The 16,632-nt window shown below is 42.7% G+C and overlaps 1 protein-coding gene across 1 annotated transcript in view; it reads left to right on the forward strand.

Annotated features, from left to right (window-relative positions):
• The window catches only part of Pip5k1b (phosphatidylinositol-4-phosphate 5-kinase type 1 beta), a 260,298-nt gene that overhangs the window by 95,198 nt on the left and 148,468 nt on the right, over window positions 1-16,632 (forward strand). Inside the window, exon 2 of the mRNA XM_028764088.1 lies at window positions 16,350-16,436. The gene's annotated coding sequence lies outside the window, so the exon portion shown is untranslated. The remainder of the gene's footprint in view (window positions 1-16,349; window positions 16,437-16,632) is intronic.

Raw genomic sequence — 16,632 nt, forward strand, 5'->3', positions numbered from 1 at the left:
CAAAGGATCTCAGATATAAAAAGTAATTTTTGAAAAATGAAGTCGTCTCACTTTCTGATTTCAAGGTGTATGATGTACTATAGTAATCAAAGCAGTATGGCACTGACAGAAAAGTAGACATAGAGACCTAGGAAATGGAATGAGAGTCCAGAAACAAAGGCAGGTATATATCGTCAGCTGGTCCTCAGCTAGGATGCTAGAAGTTCACACAGGGGAAGGAATAATGTGTTCAGCAATTTACAGCAGGAATCCTGAGTATCTGTATGCAAAAGAATAAAACTTACGTTATACATGGAAAGCAACTCAGTATAGATTAAAGTCAAAATAAAATGCCAGAAGCTGTAAGATTCCTAGGGGAAAAAAAATAAGAAAAGAATCATGAAATGGGTCTTATAGTGGTTTATTTAAATATGCCTCAAGAGGAGAACAACATCAAATTTAGCTTTTGTCTAACAAAGGAAACCGGCACCAGCATGCAGAGGGAGCCTACATCATGCAGGTTAAGGGCAAAACCCTTGGCAAGCAAACCTGATATAGTAGTCTGATCTAAAATGAATGAGGTGGTAAAATGAATGGAAGAGAAAGCTGTTCCCTTATGGTGTCCAGAAAGCATGGAAAGGGAATTCTACACATCAATAGCAAAAGAAAGGAAAACCTAGATTTTAAAATCGCAAAACACATTTGCTCCTGTCAAATCCTTTAAGGAAATAAAAACCATGCTAATGGGGGTGAGGATACTTCTGAAAGGCAAATTGTCAGTGAGAGCCTGCAGGTTTATGGCTAAACCTTCCAAACTGTAGGAACTGGCGTGGCTTTAGAGCAAGATTACAGTGTCCTGTATTATACTACAGAGGCCACGTGAAAGAGATGAACTGGATCAGGGCAGACTGAGACTCACGGGAGACGTGAGCAAAAATCCAGAAATAGTTTTTCAGTTAAAGATCGCGTTGCTTTGAGCCTGTAAGAACATCCCTGTAGAGTCATTAGACTCTTCTATTTTCTGTGCTAAAATATTTGAGATCTTAGCAAAATCAATAGGAAGCCACTCCAGGATTTGAGAGAAAAATGGGGTACACAAATTTGCATTACAGAAAAGTCCCTTTTAGTAACAGCTGTCCCAGACAGGTAGACTAATTAGGAGTCTAAGGAAATCATCTATGGAAGAAATCAAGAGGGTAGCAGAAAAATGCAGAGAAAGTTTAGGTTAAAGAATATTAAAAAGATGGATTGGGAAAAACTGATTGATCAAGCGGCGTGTTAAAGAAGAGTCCTGATGGCTTTTGGCTTGGGTGTCTGTAGTAGGATAGGACATGGCTAGCTGGATTGGAGCACAATTAATTTATCACACCTGTAAGACACATAGGAACCCTGCAAGCAGCTATGACTATACAGCTTGAGCTCTGAAAAAGGTCTGGGTTCAAGAGTATTTGGGAGTCATTTCTGATAGATTACACTTGAACCCATTGCTAGTGGGGATTATGCAGAGAGGGGTTAGGGGAGGGGAGGGGAAGGGAGGGGATACTACTGGAAGCCTGAAGAGCATTGAGTATTAGAGAAGTACTAGAAAGAGAGAGAGAGAGAGAGAGAGAGAGAGAGAGAGAGAGAGAGAGCGCAAGCTTGTCAAAGACATGAGAAAGGTGAGGTGTTCTGAGAACTTGAGGGCAGGTTGAGCATTAAGTCCTTGCTATATCTTCTCTGAAGTCCCCCCTCCATAGAAGATGGAAAACGTATGACAAGGGTCCAAGATGCTGACAAAGCTTGCCTCCAGGAATCCTCAAACTTACACGTCAGTGCCTCAGTAATTGAGAATGCCAACTCTCCTCTCACAAGGAACGGGGGGGTGGGGTGGGAGGGAAACACCTGAGGAATATTAGGGTAGGCAAAGACAGCATTGGTGTGACTTGTGGACCCTCGGTGGAAGAGGACCAATTGTTTAACAGTTCAATCTAAATTTGAGAGCTTGCAGGCTACTCTGAGTGCCAGTACCTCAGAGAACTCAGGGAAGACGCTGAATGAGAAGAGCAAACAAGAGTCATACTTGGGGTGGCCACGGCAAGGAAGCTTCTGTCAGTAAGTCAGGGTGGTTGACAGTCCTTCTGTCAGTAAGTCGGGGTGGGTGACAGTATCCACTAGTCCCTTGATGGTTTTGACCTTAAATGTAAGGAGAGTGAGGCAAGTCTGCAGCTTGAAAGGAGGATCAGCAAGCAGAAAGGGAAGAAGGAATAAGGATCCCCAGGCAAGAGTTAAATTCTTCTGTCCTCTGGCTGAAGAGTCCTATGAGAGGAAGAGATTCAAGACTATGGGAAAAGGCATGACCAATGGGAGAGGACTCAGACAGGTGAGTGTTAGGGTGTATGTTGGTCAGTTTGTGTCGCAGTGACAAAGTCACCTGAACTAGACAGCTAAAAAGGCTCATTCTCAGAAATTTCAGTACTGGCCTGGGAAGCACATGCTGGAGCAAAGCAGCTGACTTCACACTTATCAGAAAGCTAGGACAAGATAAACTTCAAAGCCACGCCCCAGGGACCTCCTTCCTCCAACCACACTCCACCTCATACTTCCCATCACCCCCAATAATGCCATCGTATTATGAAGCCATCAAAGGACTCATCTGTTGATTAGCACTGAGCCCTCAGGGTCCAATCACCTCTCTGTGCTTGGATCCACCATCAAGAGCCCAAGCCTTTAGTATATGAGCGTTCGGAAGTAGGAGTCACCATAGCTACCATGAAAGAACATGCAAAGCGTACCTAGCTGTAAGAACAGAGACCGTGGACCAAAAAGAATGGGTGTGGTCCACAGGGTCACACAGGGTAGTAGTAAACAAAAGGACCATCATTCCTCTGTGAAGCAGGAACAGGATGCAGTCCATTGTCATACAGAAGACTTAAGGAAATAAATGGGGTGGTCCACGGCAGGACTAGCAGAGTGATGAGCATGAGAACTTTGGTGCCCACCTTGGCACTAACATTGTGATCTCTGACAAGTCATTTAGCCTCTCAGTTGCTTCTGTGTTCCCTGTAACCAAGCAGTGAGCTGTAACTTTGAGTTATTGAAGGAATTCCATGAGTTAATCCGTACCATACAGGAGCATCATTGCCTGTAACCATTATTATTGGTGGATCTGAGGGTGACTGCATGCAGTCTGAGGTGAACCTAGCACCTATCTAGGTGAGTGGATGAGTGTGTTGACCGGGGAGGGTGATCTTAGCAAAGGAAGTGATGTGTTGTTCTTCTGGGAAGCCCTCAAAAGAGAGGGGTACTTAAGATTGGCTCACCAAGTCATTGAGAGGCTGTGCTTCAAGGAACACAAACACTGGAGGCATGAGGCAAGAGTCCTTTAAGAACCTGCCATGTTGTAAAAGAGTGAGCCCTTATGAATGTTGACAGGAAGCCTATGAACCTATGCAGCCTATGAACAGGAAGGCAGAGAACCATCTATATATAAAATAAGCTCTTTGCCCTGAGTGGGCCGTGTAGCAGAGGGCGTGGCCAGGCAGAGCATGATAGCATGCTGTACAGTCTCACGTGTTCAGACCTCTTGTAGCTGGGGGTTTAGGGGCAGTGACCGGATCACTCTTGCCCTCTGTTCGTTCTCCATATGAGAGTGGCTACAACTAGTAAGTAATGTCACTAAATGTATAGAATATGTGCTACTTGCCAGTGACGCATCTGGGCTGTGGGTGTTGGGCACTCCTCACAATGAAGGCAAAAAGCACAGCTCTGATTCCTGCTTTCAGATGATGATGCTGTGGCACAGAAATGGAACTGTTTGCCCAAGCCATGCAGCTTGGGGGGGGGTGCCATCATTAAAGCTGTCAGGGTGGCTTCACAGACTGTCTCGACCACCCAGCTAGCATAGTTTGTCCTGTATTATAAATGGCCGTGCTGAGAGAGGAGTAACCGGTGGAGGTGGAGCTGATGCCAGGGTTATACCAGCTCATGAAGAGTCTGTGTCTGTCTTAAGTCAAAGGGAGTTTGACTGTAAGCATGGAGTCCTACTCTGGAGAGTGGTGCATACATTATAGATACAAGACCCTCCCAACCCAGCCGCTAGCTAAGAAGAATGGCTTGACATAGCTCTGCCGGAAGGTCATATGGCTCTGTTCATCTTTCTACAGTCTGTGATTCTAGCTAGCCCTGCCTCTGCATGACCTGACATGTTGTAGAGGGTCTATGGAAGCACAGATGTGCTAGCTCAGCCTAAGAGGAATGTCCCTCCTCCACTCTCATCAGCCAGACGGGTCAGTGGCAAGAGTTACCCTCTGGGCAAAGAGAAAGATTCTCTCAGGGATCCTATAGCCTTCAGTAGTCAGTAAAGCTTGAAAACCTACACACTCCTGAATTAACCCCATGCTTCCCAACCCCAAACAAACAGAGCCCAGAGGCAGAGCTGTTTCCGTTGCCCCCCTCCATCATGGGATTTCTTCCTTTGTATCAGCTGGATTCAGAGCTTTGGGGTTTTACCTCAACACTACCACAGAAGTTTCCAATTGCACTCTAAATCTGGCCTTCTGTTACATCTTTTCTGCTCTTAAGCAAAGTTTTTAGCAGATATACTTTATGTGTGAAGTATATGGCTGCCCCCAAGGTCACATACAAGGTCAGCAACTGACCAATTGCTCAGGTTGACCCACCTGAAAGTCAAGATAATCCTTCCATGGTCAGGCCCCTCCCTGCCCCACTGACAGCCCTTTCAACCTGATCTGGCATCCTGTCGATCTTTGAAACTGCAAACTCTGCATCTCTGTCACCTCCGTCGCCTCCACACTTCTGTGTTCTGCCTCCTTTTAGCCTTGATTTCTTCAATTCAGTCTCTGGTTCATTGACTCATTCAGCCCTCAGCATGTCTTAAACCTACTCGGAGCCAAGCACATGTCAAATGCTCTGTAGAAATTTAATATTCAGTGATTAGTAACTGACTTGTGATTTGTTGGCCTGGATTTATTTATTTATCTTGGCTTTTAAATTTTTATTGCATTTTTTAGAACATTACCTATAAGCCCTCTGATTGTGATGACCAAATGCTAGTTGGAGACAAAGCCAAGTGAACGTATTAAATCCTAATCCTGCTAAAGACACCCTCATGATTACATGCGCTTGTGTTTTGGCTTCTCATTTGGGTTCCTTGACAACGGGCACTGTCTTACCCTTTGTTGTAATCCCCAGTGTGCCTCATGTAAAGGAGCCCTGAGTAAGTGAGGAAATGGAATGTCCTTTCTGAGGAACATTCCTTAAGTAGTCGTTCTCATACTGTTTTCCCTCTAACTAGATATTTATATTTGTGCGTAGTTCAAACTCACTTTTGTTTATTTATTACCTGTTATATTGGTTAGTTTTTTGTCAACTTGACATACACTTGAGTTAAGAGAACTTCAGGCTCCTAGGGCTGGAGAGATGGCTCAGTGGTTAAAAGCACTGATTGCTCTTCCAGAGGTCCTGAGTTCAACTCCCAGCAACCACACGGTGGCTCACAACTATCTGTAATGAGATCTGATGCCTTCTTCTGGTGTGTATGCAGACAGTTATACTGTACTCATAAAAATAAATAAATTTTTTTAAAAAAGGATAGGCTCCCACCAAATTGGCCCATTCTCTTGATTAATGGTTGATGTTGGAGGCCTAGCCCATTGTGCATGGTGGAACCCTTAGGCAGGTCCTCCCAGTAAGCAGCATTCCTCCATGGTTGGCACTACAGTTCCTGCCTCTAGGTTCCTGCCCTGCCTGAGTTCCTGTCCTCACTTCCCCTAGTGATAGACTATGACCTCATAAGATGAAATAAACTCTTTTCTCCCCCCAAATTGCTTTTGGTCTTGTAGTTTTATCACAGCAATAAAAACCCTAGCTAAGATAACAGTCAAGTTTATTATTAGCTCCAAGCCATAGAAAAACATTAAAAATTTCCCAGTTCAACAGTTCCCTCCTGCAGGTTGCTGCCCTTTCCATAACTGCATTTTTCATCCTCTCCCACAAATGTTTTTTAAGATCTTTCCAACTCCTCCACTGTGTTCTTTCAGACTTCCCAACAGGCAGAAGCTCTGATACCTGGTTCATTAGAAATTCTTTGGGGTCATTGACCAACTCTCCTTTATCATAATGTTCTGGCCTATAGGAGACTTGTGCTTTCTTTCTCAACAGAAGACAAACTCATCTCATAAGTACTTTGTAGATTGCAGCAGGAGCAGAGCCAGGCAGAAGAAGACCAGGTTACTTATTTCTAAGACCTAACATTTGTCTTCTGGTTATAGCCGGCTTTATGTGTGTATGGTTTGTCCTTGGCAATTTCTGGGGCATGGACACTTAAAGGGGCACACCTTAGAAAACAAATGGAAATCAAAAGCAAAGTGCAGAAGACAAAGGAATGAGAAGATGCGTCATACTATCAAGAGTTGATACTTTGAAACCAGTCATTGGTCAAATGTCTTATAAGCAATGAGAGCACATAGAAGAATTACATGGAGAGGGGTCACCATTTGAGGTTTGTTGTGATTTTTCTCCCCTCCCCCAGTGCAACCGGGAAGATAATTTTTAAGATATTTTAATGTTAATAGATTCCTTTCCCACATGCCAGATATCATGGCTTTATATGTATTTACTCTCCTGACTTTTTTCTTTCTCCCTCTGGCATGCCTGCCAAGTACGCACAAACACATTAGGTCTTTGTGTATTTAGGATTTAAAAGTGAGGATGGGGAATATCCGGCTGGGGTGGTGTTTCCATGAGAGACTGAGTGCGATGCTGGTCAGAGACCAGCACATGACTCGTAGCTGTTTGTGCCAGCAAGTTTCTTCTGTCCGTTGCTTGTGGTGAACCGGCTTTGAAAAGGCTTATGAATTCTTTCGGCGTAACCTTTGTTGGGAAAATGAATTACAAGTGGTTCGTTTTCTGTCGAGCCTTTTGTTATCCCCGTTTAAAGCTATCCTGTTTGTTCACTCTGTGAGAGCCATTCTGAGGGCTGATGAATGTGTTTTATGAGAGAAGAGAAGAGCCTGCAATTTGTTTTGATTGATCTTCATTTGGATTCAAAGAGAGCAGGTGCTGTCATTTGGAATTGGTTTTGGCAGTGGGCTTGGTTATATAAATATTAGAAATACAGACTAAAGCTTCTTTTAAATTATCTTTCTCCATAAGCGTAGGAGAACTTTACGTTGACTATTAGACTCTATGGTTCTATTTTTACAACTTCTCATATGAACATGATACATACCATATGTTTGAACATATGTACGAATGTGTGGCCTTCATTGTGCAGATACATAGCATGCATATTTTTCCACACTTCTTTAAAAGTTTATGCAAATATTATTATCTTTAAATATCTGAGAATGTGATTTCTTAATATAACAAGAGACTTTGTTTTTTTCTCTAGTGTGAAAAGTGGTAGACAGTTCTAATTTTAGAAACTATGTCAAGGGTTGTTTTCAGTGTAGTGTGGTTTTTGTTGCTTATTTTTAAGCCTTAGAGAATGACCCATTGAAGTTTTAAATCTTTTTTCCCTTCTTTTCTGCATCTTTGTTATTATTGTTTGGTACCAAAAGCCCCGTTGAGGACTGCTACACCTCTTCTCAAACACACCGGGCAGATCATGGAAGTACTTCCTTTCAGCAAGACTATGTACACGTACACATCACTGCTCTTGTCTTGTCCTCTGCAAACTACTTTTGCTCAATGTCTGTGCTCCTCAGATAATGGAAATAGAATGTTCTGTGACCCCCTCCAGCCCCCCAGACTGGACTGACCCAGTTCCTCCTGCAAAAATCCAGAGCAAAGCTCATGGCACACAGTCATAGCCGTTTGCATGTTTCGCTCTCCCTCCCTCCCTCCCTCCCACTGCTGTGATTTCCTTGTGAATTAGGCCCTGTCTTTGTCATTAAGGCCCCAGAACCAGGCTCACTACTTGACATGTGATACTCATTAAATGTTTATTGAAAGAATGGGATTATTTGTTGTTTCATAATGATCATGAAAAGAGGATGATTAAAGTAATAATGATTAGCAGTGACATCCACAAATGACCAAGGGCCACACATACTCTGTCTGCTTTCTGTTCTGAGGAATTTAGAAAATATGGATATACATGCAGTCTGGATGGCGTGAGAACATTTTTAAATATTGCTGTCTCAGTTTCCAGAGGGCAGGGACACTGGGAGGATTAAATAGCTGACGATCCCCTTCTTACTCCAAACGGGATCGAAGTGAGGCTGTATCAGAGGAACTTGGCAATGCCACCAAACCAGAACTCCTTACCGGTTCAGCACAACTCATGGTAGAAGAAAAGGGGATGAGAACCCGAGGTCACACAGGGTCAGCAGCAGAGATGGACAAAAATCCAGACTGTAAAGCCTTGCCCACCGTTAGTCTTAGTTGGTGTTTGATGAGCCGTTTGCTCTGGTAGTTAGGATCCTTCACCTCTTGTGTATGTTTGCTGACCTACTTAGATAAGTAGCCACTTTGCCCATCATTTGACCTTGCCTCAAACTCAACTGTGACAGATTAAAAAGACCAAGGGATGTGGACCTAGCTAGGAACTGGGGCTGTAGACTTCCTGCTGTAGTCCTCTAACATGGCCCCTCTGTATAATACAGCATCTAAAACGTTCAGTAGCTTTAAACAGCTCCCCTACCATCTTGAAAATTAAGAACGCCCTCTGGGTTAAGACTCACTAATGTAGAACACATTTTACATGAAATAATTATGTAAACTTCATATTGTAGGTTAACCTTTCAGATGCGTTTATAGATTCAAAAATGCAGTGTAACTTTTGTTAGTCTTCTGGTTGTTTTATTTGGGGAGTAGAAGGCAGGGTGTTACCATGCTATAAACATTAGATTTGAAGTTAAACAGCTCTGAGCCAGGTCTCAGCTCTGTCTACTCAAACCTAGGCTTCAAGCAAACTGCCCAAGCTCATGGCCTCTCTCTTCCTGTCACATCTCTGCTCAGTGAGGGCAATGATGGAGCTCAGCAGCTTGGTCGTGAGCTGCTGAAGTTCTTACCTAATACCTAGAGTCATAAGAAGGGAGGCTCCATTGCCAGCCTCTCACAGTCCACCTTTCCATTGAGAACAAAAGTCCTTATGGCTCACCACCTCATGTCTACCTTCCAGCTTTCATTTTCGTTTCTGTTTTGTTCTTTGTCCATCCCTGGCATGCCCTTCCTCGGTTGTTCCTCATTCTGGATCAGCTCTGATATGGACCTAACTAAAAAGTCACAGGGGATTCATCTGCCTGGCTCGGGCATTCTATGGGATCAGGTAATTTTAGCAGGCTGGTCCTTGGGAGCCCCGACTATAGTCTAACTTCTCCACTCGATCTTGGCCAAAAGGCTGAGAAGCTATTACAGGCTACGTTGTTCAACCTTCACCATGTTGTTCAGGCCCCAACAGACACCTCTGCTTTTGGAGTCTCTTAAAACCATCTCACCTTGAGGAAGCAACAGTGGCTTCCTGCTGATGCCCATCCCCGTCTTTAACTATGACCTCTTGCTTAGCATTTTTTTAAAGACAGGTTCTGTCTTATAGAGCCCCAGTTGGCCTAGAACTAACTATAGAGACCAAGATGGCATTGAAGTCAGAGATTCTGCTGTGTCTACACCTTGAGTTCTAGGATTGAAGATGTGTACCAATGTGCCCAGCCCTTGCTTAGCTTTCACCTCACCCAGCACTTTGGTAACTAATTCCATGCGTCAAATTCCATTTCTTTACTCCATTTGGTTCTGTTTTCCCTGGTAGCCTCTGATAGCACTCTTGAAGTGATCAGTTATCTATATTTCCTTCACTGGTTAGAGTGCTTTAACATGGCCTCCAAGCCCATGAGGAATGCTGAAAATGCTGGCTCACCATTCTTGCTATGCATGGGTAGTAATTAGTCACTTGCTTTGAGGTGTAGCCCAAGAATTTGAGTTTTTGAAAATTCTCACAGCAAACCCCACACTGAAGTAGGGGGTCCTTGAGGTAGGAATGGAGAGCATCACTGGGTTCATTGACCAACTAAATACCTCCCTTCTACAAATCAGCCTTCCAACAAGAATAGCTGCCCTAAGAAAATTAAAACTGGCTATGTCCTATCTGCTTTATGAAACAGTCAATTACAAGTATCTAAATACCACACTTGTGGGCTAAAGAGAGGACTCAACAGTTGAAAGCCTGTATGGCCCTTGCAAAGGCCCTAATTTCAGTTCCCAGCCCCACGTCCAGTGACTCACAACCACCTGTAACCCCGGCACCAGGATGTCCGATGCCCTCTATGGGCAACTTCAATTCACGGGCATATACCTCCACATTGGTACATACGTGTATATAATTAAAAGTAAAAATAAATTCTGAGACAATAACAGAGCTAAATTGAGGAATGCTGAGAAGCTGTTTACAATATGAGGTGAGTTAATGAGTGTGAAACCATTCCTATGTCATAGCCCTGAGAACAGTCATAGTCATTACACAAAAACCTCCGCCCTTAGACACGATGGCACACACTGGTAGACCTAGCACTTGGAAGTCTGAGGCAGGAGGATGATCACTTGAGCTTAGGATTTTGGGGACCATATCCTTTTTGAAAAAAAAATTAATAAGTATCCATTGTTTATTATTTCTGTGCATGAGAAGGTATAAGTGTGTAGATACAAAAGTGTGTGCGTGTGTGTGTGTGTATAAAGGTATGTTGGCGCAAGTGTGTGTTAGTGTGTGTGCATGTGAAGCCAGAGGTCAGTCTCTGGTGTTCCTCAGGATCCATGCATCTAGTTTGTTGAGACAGTCTCTTGTGGACTCTGGCTTACCAGTTCCACTATGCTAGCTGGCCAGTGAGCTCCAGGCTCTGCCTGCCTGCCTCCTCAGCATCAAGATTACAAGCACCGTACTTGGCATTTAACATGGGTGAAGGGATCAAGCTCTGGTCCTTGTGCCCGTGCAAGAAGCACGTTACCAACTAAGCCATCTCCCAAGTTCCTAAATTATTTGTTCTTTAAGTTAACAGCATTTAGATGGTATGTACCAGAAACATAGGTAAATAATCAGAATGACAGGAAAACAAAAACAAAACCTTTTATTTCCTGGCATCTATTATGTCAACCAACTTTGTTGTTGTTGACCAACTTTCTTTCTCAGCATCTTACTATATGACTGTATAAGATAGCTTTGTTTAATTTCAGAAGTCTTTTTAATATAAGTTTTTACTTAGAATCATGGATCAGACTGCATTTTCAACACATTTACTAAGGAGATTATTTCCTTAATTAACCATTGGATTATCTGCATTCTATGCCCTTGCAGATACTATGAATACAGCCCTCTCTAATTCTTATCAAAAGGTTGATTGTGAAGAATGTCATTCCCAGAGGACAGCCTGGAGGATATAGAGTCTGTTCCTCACCGAGAAAGAGTTTAGGTTTAAATCTTCCTCATAGTTTATGTCAGATCACCAAAGAGCTGCCAACCAGAGTCTCCACATATCTCCTCCTTGTCAGTTTTCCTTTACCAGGAAAGATGAATGAAAACTGAAAGCCCTATCATCAGAGAATTTTGAACTGTGTATTGACAAAGAAAACACACAGCTTTCCTGATGAAGAAGAGTGGAAAGATGGAAACAGGATCAAATGAGAGATACAACAGAGTTGAACAAAAGGTTAATGAGCTCAGAGCCTTCCCCTACCCAAGAGATATATTTATGAGGATGACAGAAAGATAGTTCTACACATGGAATGAGTCACAGTAGACCAGCTATGTGCTGCTCCTGGAGGAAGTGTTTCCATCAAATGAGAATTGAACCAAAGGCATGAGGATAGGGGAGGACAAAAAAAGAAAAACAAAAACAAACAAAAAAAAAACAAAGAAAGTGGTAAGGGACAAGCTTAATCAAATGTACTAGATACTGTTTGCTTTGCTGTGATGAAATACTGGACAAATGCCACCCAAACAAAGGAAGGGTTATTTTGAATGACAGTTGGAAGGGATACAACCCCTAACCATAGAGAAGGCATGGAGGCAGGAATGTGGTCACTTTGTATCCAGAGAGCCAAGACTGCCCAGTGCTAGTGCTCAGCTCACTTTCTCCTTGCCCCTTTGTATTTAGTCCAAACCGCAGCCCATAGGGTAGCCTCACCCACCTTAGGGTCTTCCCTCCACAGTTAGTCTCTCTAAAAACTCTTACAGACTCTTTAAGGTGTGTCTCCTCAATGATCTTAATCCAGCCAAATTGACAATGGTGATCAACTGTCACAATTTATTGTCAAGTCTAAATATGCTAAGGGACCCTGAGCTGTCAGTTGTTAAGACTCACTGAGGAAGAAACGGCACTGTCTGTGAGAAGGTGTTTGATAGATTGTATAGAGTGGGGAAACGAGAGAATTAAAAACATCCCAAATGTTTCCATCTGTGGTAATGGAAGAGAGAAGAGATGCTACAGGTTGGGTTCTCTAGAAACACGTGCTGGAATAGAATATTGGGCACATGGTCTTTGTTAAGAATTAACTGTGTTGTGAGAATTGTGTTCTCCGAAAAGATAATGTTGAAGGCTTCAGGTATTTGTTCATGTGCTCTTGTTTGTAAACGGACCTTTCAAAAGTATGATCAAATGAGGATGAGGCTGTTGGATTAGGCTCTAAGCAAGAATGGCTCGGGAAGTAAGGAAATGTCACACTTAGATAGTGTGACATGCTGTGGGGTCAAAGAGGCCACAACTGGAGTGAAGGAGTATACACCAAAAACTGAAAAGATGGATGGGAGAGGCAAAGGAATGTTACACCCAGAGCCTCAGAGACATCATGGCCCTGCTATAGCCTTGATCTAGAACCTTTAACCTTGAAAACTGGGAGAAAACAAATTGGCCACTTTAAGCCAGCCAGCCTTCGGTCCTCTGATAAAGCAGCCCAAGGGAGTTAAAGGGAGCTATGAGGAAATCGAAGGCCAAACTCCTATGCAGAAGCCACAGAGCCTGGACTGACCTCCTGAGGAAGAGGCCTTGTCATCTGACCACAGAAAGGGCTGCCCAAGGAAATGATGACCTAGGGTGACTGACTTCCTGCAGAGGCTGACCCAGAAGGAGCTAGCTGCAAGCTGAGATGATTACTGACCCAACTGCCACCCCCAACCCCACCCCACCAGGCCTCTTGCTTCCCAGAAGAAGCTCTGATTGGTAAATCTTTGAGTCTGCTACCTTAGGCCACGAGAAACAAAGCTGGTATCAGGGAGGTAGACAGTCATTTTGTTTTTACTGGAACAAATATGGTTGAGGAATATAACTCAGTGGTGGGATGTTTACTTACTGTGGGAAATGCTCTAGGTTTGATCTCCAGCTTTACAACAACAAAAAGGAAGATTTAAAAAAAAATGATTTAAAGTAGAAAGGTAACTATGAGAAAATATATATGGAATTTAACTTTTAGATTACCAGGAAGAAAAAAAAAGAATTGAATTATAAACTTGATAAATCCAGCAAAGGAGTGAGAAACAATAAATATAGTAACATGTGTAATTAATCATAAGAATGTGTGTTGAAAGCAAGCCAAAATATAATTTTTCACAACAGATATAATTTTTTAAATAGCAAAGTCAAAAATTTTTTTTAAAAAAAATGATCATTTTTAAGGTATTTATAAGAAAGTAAGAAATCCTGTGGTGGGAGAGACCCAATCTGGTACTTTGATAATTTGATGTTTGGTTAAAATATAGAATAGCAAATATGGGGATGTAGCTCAGTGGTAGAATATGTACCCAGCATGCATCAGGCATGATTCCCAGAAGAAATGGATGGGGGTTGGGGGAGGACAAGCCTGCCCATCCTGTAAACCAAGTGGGTATGCAGATGCATCTATGAAATCCCAGTGCTTGGGAGGCAGAGATAGGAGGATCATAAATTCACGGACAGTCTGAGCAGGACAGCAGGATCCTATCTCAGTTACTAGTATTAAGCCCTGCACTGGACATTGCACATTGGTGTAGTACATGCCTTTAATCCAGCACTGCAGAGATAAAGGCAGAGGATCATAAATTCAAGGGGACCATCAACAACAACAACATAGTTGGAGGCCAACCCGAGTTGCATGAAAAATCATCAGAGCAAAACCAAACACTTAATGGGGATATTACTGATGCATTGAGAAACGCTATGTACTTTTTTCTTAAAGGAACAAAATATACATATACCTAAGTTTTTAAAGCCCCCAAAAAAGAAGGGATTTTTTTTTTTTTTGCCAGTACTGGGAATTGAACCCATGACAAGGCTATACTACTGAGCTACGTCTGTAGTCCAAGAAAGAGCTATTAACGGGAAATGCAAACATATTAACAATAAAATGGAAGGGGTTCTACACGATATCTTCCTGAAGCCACTGGGTCCTTTTGATCGATTGGATTCTACCAGCTCAAGAGTGTTGGATTCAAATCTTGTCTTGAAGGAGATTGAGAAACAGCCGGAAGAAGAAGGGGAGCAGCTGGAATGTTGGTCCTACCTCTGCCTTTAGGGTGATGGAGGGCCTGGATGGTCGACACAAGGAAAGGGACAGGTTGGGAGCTCCCTGACCCAGACACAAAGGCCAGCTTCATCATAACTTCATCACTGTGTCTGACTCAGCCTTGCTGGCTTTGGTGGCTGGTAAAAATGAATCCTCAGTCAGCCTTCCTCTAAGACAAACTAATAATCACTGGAAACATATGTCGGGTGATCAAGTTACAAGTTCTTCAACTTCAGCCCGGGAAACCTAAGCTGTGAAGAACTCCCTTTGGACACTTTGGAAAATCAAGATGAAATGTGCCGATATCCATGAACCTCATTGCTGGAACCATAGACTGAAACATTAGCAAATAGCACGACTTAATTGTTCTTAAGTGGGTGTGACCAAGCCTGTTTTTCCTAAGCTCTAGGTGAACAGAGCTTGGCAGTGTGCTGTCGTTTTGTAGAACTGCAAGCAACTGGGAGTGAGCAAGCTAATATGGTAATTGTGGTTTGGAGTAAGTCTGAGTTTCAGAATAAAATAAGAACTGTAAATAGTTCTTCCTTAAAGATGTTATAGTATTAGGTATATAGTATTCGAAATAAAATTTTAAATCTAAGTAAAATGGATGGTTTCCTAACAAATTATAAATTACTAAAATTTTATCCAGAGTTAAATTACAAATTCCAAGAGTTGAATAATTATAGAGCAAAAACTGATTGCACATAAAGACTTCCATGCAATGACATGCATCAATTCCTTAGTACCAAACCCTGATAACAAAACATCCAGTGTCGTCTTCCCTACGTGTATCCTTTTTTTTTTTAAGATCTTGTGCAGTGCACAGCTGCAGTGAGCTCATGAGATCACTGATGATGTCATGACGAGGAGACACCATTTCAACCTCTGACTCTTACGATCGTTCTGCCTCCCTCTTACATGATACTCCCTGAGCTTTATGGGGGTGCGTGGGCTGATATAGATGTTCCATTTAGAATGTCCGAAGTCAATCTCTGCCAGACAATTATTTTTAAATAGGAAGATACATATCTATTAGTACTGATAAGATCGAATGGAACAGAGAGAGAACGGGTGAGCCAGCGAGAGAAAACACATGTGCAGCAACAAACACAGAGGAGTGGGATCTTTTTTTTTTTTTTTGCAGCAATGAAACATTGTTGACATTGATTATTTCTAGGGGGATATATATGTAAGACCTGGTTTGTTTTTACTTTATACCTGTCTACAATTTAAAGGGTGGCACAGGTCTGCAATTTCAGATACTCAGGAAGCTGAGGTGGCATTATTGCAAAGTTCAAGGCAACTGGGGAAACTTAGCAAGACCTTGCCTGGACATTCAATAAAAAGGTACAGGGGTGTAGTTGCATGGTAATGTGCTTGCCTGGCATGGATGGTATCTGCACTCAACCTCTAGTCCTGAAAAAGAAAACCTTACAGCAAGCTGATACCACCTCTATGCTAAGTCCAGTTATAGCCAAAAGTCTGTGGAAGTACTATTTGCAGTGTATCATCTAAGCAACTCTGATAAAAATCAGTCAATTTGTCCTAGAACTAATGCTGAAAGATTATTTACATTAAGAAAAGGATCCCCTATGAAAACTGATAGAGGAATATCCAGCACAGCCTCTGTGGCTTGAGTGGCTGCTTTTATCTGTTGGAGACTCTGATCTGGAAGCTGATCACCTCCTTTGCTGTAGCAAGTGCGGGCTTCCAAGTTAAGTTGGATGCTACAATGTATTCAGTACACATTGTGTCCTGTGGTTTATTCTCTTGCTTCCTACGTTATCCATCCTTCATGCACATCCCTTCCTTTATCCTCACTACTCAGTCTGAGAGCCATCTGATCCTTTGGTGGAGAAGAAGTGTGGATATCAATAAATATTGACCAGTGATCTCTTCTCTAACAGGAACCTGGGGGGACAAAAGCAGTGTCAACAATGAGCAGGCCACCCGTCACCACCAACTACAGATGACTTGCCATTTTACTTACAAAGGTAAGAAAATATATTCTGTATCCCTAAGTAATCCTGGCAGATGTTCTATCTACGATCGAGATCAACTTTAGATCATAAGTCTTCATCAAACCTGTCCCCTTCGAGGCAGGAGTGGGTGGGTGGGCGGGAAAACACCCTCATAGAAGCAGGGGAAGGGGGTGTGTTAGGAGGTTTGGGGGGGAGCAAGAAAGGGGAT

This window comes from Grammomys surdaster, unplaced genomic scaffold (assembly GCF_004785775.1).
Source record: "Grammomys surdaster isolate TR1022 unplaced genomic scaffold, NIH_TR_1.0 141, whole genome shotgun sequence".
In the NCBI taxonomy this organism is placed as follows: domain Eukaryota; kingdom Metazoa; phylum Chordata; class Mammalia; order Rodentia; family Muridae; genus Grammomys; species Grammomys surdaster.